Source organism: Mastomys coucha, unplaced genomic scaffold (assembly GCF_008632895.1).
Source record: "Mastomys coucha isolate ucsf_1 unplaced genomic scaffold, UCSF_Mcou_1 pScaffold22, whole genome shotgun sequence".
Classification (NCBI taxonomy): Eukaryota; Metazoa; Chordata; class Mammalia; order Rodentia; family Muridae; genus Mastomys; species Mastomys coucha.
Window position 1 is genome coordinate 113,365,802 of NW_022196905.1, and position 3,171 is coordinate 113,368,972.

The following is a 3,171-nucleotide window of genomic DNA, read 5'->3' on the forward strand; positions in this document are numbered from 1 at the left end:
GTTCATGGTGGCATATGCTATTGTCCCTAGCACTTGGCGGAGGCAGGAGAATTAGGCATTCAGAGTTCTCCTCAGCTACACAGTGATCTGGAGGCTAGCCTGGACTACATGAGATTTTGTCTTTAAGAAAAAAAAGAAATCCTAAGCCAGAACAAAAAATGCCCCCCTCCCCAAATCTGCAAAGCACACATTTAGGTTCTAGAGATGTCAGTAGGCCACACCATGTTATGTTTCAATTAGGTGCACTGTGTGTGAGACCAGTTCTCTTTAGCCATTCACATCCTTTAGCCTTTCTCCACCGTGTGCAGTGCCCAGAAAAGGTGTTGGATTTCCTTGCCAGTTTCTGACAAGGCTTGAACGGTGAGGGGCTTCAGCACATCAGGCCCCCCAAGCCTAGAGTAATAATGGCACCTTCACTTCACTAGCCCCCAAATGCTTCCAGTTCCCTGCACAGTTTCCCTAAGCCACCCCACCCCCACCTTTACAAGCAATCCCTTTATTTAAGTATTCAAATGATCTAACTTACATTTGATATACTTTCCTGCTGGGACCCTAAGAAAACACTGTACTCCTCATCTTCCCAGGCAGGCATCTCCAGCTTGACCCTGCTGCTGTGACCAGCTGCCTCCTGGTCCTGGCTGGGGAGGCCACAGAGATCAGCTCTCTATTAATGATATACAGTTTCCTGTAATTGTTCACTAATGAAAAAAAAAAAGTTGCAATGAAGATGTTTGTACCTTTGCACACATACAAGCAAGTCTCTGCAGAGTAAAGACGCTGGAAAAATCTCTTCTGGGTCAAAGGGTTCACAAGACTCAAATATCCACGGTAAATGTGCCTGCGGGAAAGCATGCCGCAGACTTTCGTTTTTATTGAGTGCTTCCTTTGAAACTCGGTTTTCAGAGATTAGCCAGGGACCACAGAGGAGGACTGACCCAGTGGATGGTGGGAAAGAGAGTCTAGGGGCTCCAGATGCCAGTGAGGTGGCCCCAGCCTGGCGGGCTCTCATCCCTGGAGGCCGTGCCTTCTTGTGGAACACAGACAGCACCGCTGAGCTGGGGAGAGAGGTTGAAAGTATAGAGATAAATGCTAACCTCCAATGTAAACACTGCCGAGGGCTGGACGCTCTCTGAATGCGTCATAATCCCTGACCCCGAGAGGGGATGCCACAGCTGAGGAGGCTGAAGCTGGCCAGAGGAAAGGGAGATTGCGTGAAGATGGGAAAACACGCAGGCCAAGAAAAGCCATCCTTCATGAGCTTGACAGCCCTGGGAGCCGACACAGAGACTTAGTGAACGGGACTAAAGGTTGAAGCCAGAGCTACACATGGGCTGAGGGACCCCTCCTCATGGGTCAGAGAAAAGGCCCATCTGGGGCCTGTCCAAGGCAGTACATAAGCCAGAGGTTGGCCAACTGATGATGTATTTTCTTTGAGACAGGGTCTCACATATGCCAAGCTGGCCTGGAACTCACTGCATACCCCAGGATAACCTGGAATTCTCGAACTCCCTGCTACCACCTCCAGAGTGCTAGGGTTATAGGCAACTACCTTTGTCCTGGTTTATCTGGTGATGGGGCATTGAACCCAGGGCTCTTGAATGTTAGGTAGGCTCTCTATTGACTGAGCCACACCCTCAACCTACCTTCCTTCCATTGGCAGTTTGATCCTGTGACCTTGACCTTGACTAAAGCAAGTCCACTTCCCTATATGCACCTCGGCTCCTCATTTCTGTTCATCCTGATGGGATCAGAAGAAAACGGGGCCATGTCTCTAAGACAGTGGGGAGGGCAGAGGAAGTTGCAGCAGGCAGCTAGGCTCAAGCAGAGGCAGATTCACTTTCATCTTGGGTGACCCTTCCTGAGCCTCCATCCTTACAAGAGTATATAGATGGTGGCTGCGGCCTCAGAAGAACTGCCAGGCTCAGTATATGGAGTATATTCTCAGTAAGCACTTTGAGCTGCTACTCCCCTGGATATAATGGGCTGCTGTGAGGCTAGCTTTCCAAAGGCCCTGCCTGCTTACCCTCCAGGACACCAGCTTCTAGGCAAGGGCAGTACCAGCAGCAGTATGCAGACACCAACCCAGACAATGCTGATGTGTTTAGGGTACCTCCAGATCAGATCATTCTGTCCCTCTGCCCCTACTCTGTCTTTCAGGTCGTTACCATCTGCATGACTGAAGCTCTGCCATCTGAAGCTCTGAATATTGTGGTTTCATCAGACATACCCACTGGTACAGTTTGAATCTAGGCTGTACCCCAGAGGGCCATATGGTGAAGGCTTAGTGGCTGATCTGTGGCACTTGTGGGAGATGATAGGATCTTTAGGGGAAGGGCCTGATGGGAGGTAATTAAGTCATTGCATGTGTGTTCCTGTGGGGATACTGGGACCCTGAACTCTTCCTTGTCCCTCTCTACTTCCTGACCACCATGAGGTGAACAAGCCAGTTCTGCCAAAGACTTTGGCCATGGTGTTCTGTGTTACCACACACCCTGAGCAACAGCGCCAAATGAAACCGTGGTCAAGCAAAGCCTTTTCTCTGAATAAGGTGTTTATGTTGGGTGTTTCATCACGGTGATAAGAAAAGTACTGGTCCATCATCGGTACTGTGTCTAGCTTCCTACCCAGAGAGTCTGTGAGCTAAGTGGCCAGTGTTCATTGGAGGGCAGCATGGCGTCCAGCAAGGGGAAGCTGGGGTGTGAGCTGATGTGGTTCTAATTCCCCAAACACAGCTTGGTCCAGCACCTCTTACCCCTTGTTGTTGTGGTGGAACAACATAAATGTCCCTCATGTCTACCCCCAAGCAGTGTTGGGAACTCAGGGCTTGCCACTATATTGGTCATTTGCCAGGGGTTGTAATGGGGGATGGGAAACCTTCCAGGGAAGATGATGTCTCCTCCTCCTGCTCTCTCTCCTCACAATAGTCTTCTCCCCTCAGCCTTGTCAGAAGATGGTCCTCAGTCACGTTTATAATGTAGCATGGATGCTGACAGCAAGAAAAATCATAAATAATACAAGTGACAAAGCTGGCCAGACCAGTCAGCTTAGAACAAACCCTAGACAGATCCTAGGGAGTACTCCACTATCCTCAAGTGAACGTGGTGTAAGTCATGTAGCCAGAGCTGGCCTTCAACTTAGGCTCATTCTTCCTTGGCCTCCAAAAGGCTGAGA

The 3,171-nt window shown here is 49.8% G+C and overlaps 1 long non-coding RNA gene across 2 annotated transcripts; it reads left to right on the top strand.

Moving 5' to 3' along the window:
- The first annotated feature begins 1,168 nt into the window (after window positions 1-1,168).
- On the top strand, window positions 1,169-2,522 carry LOC116070877. 2 transcript variants are annotated; one of them, XR_004110610.1, is made up of 2 exons: window positions 1,169-1,404; window positions 2,158-2,522. It is a non-coding gene; the product is annotated as an uncharacterized LOC116070877 (long non-coding RNA). The 2 variants fall into 2 exon arrangements; XR_004110609.1 differs by having other exon boundaries at window positions 1,169-1,307.
- The last annotated feature ends 649 nt before the right edge of the window (window positions 2,523-3,171 follow it).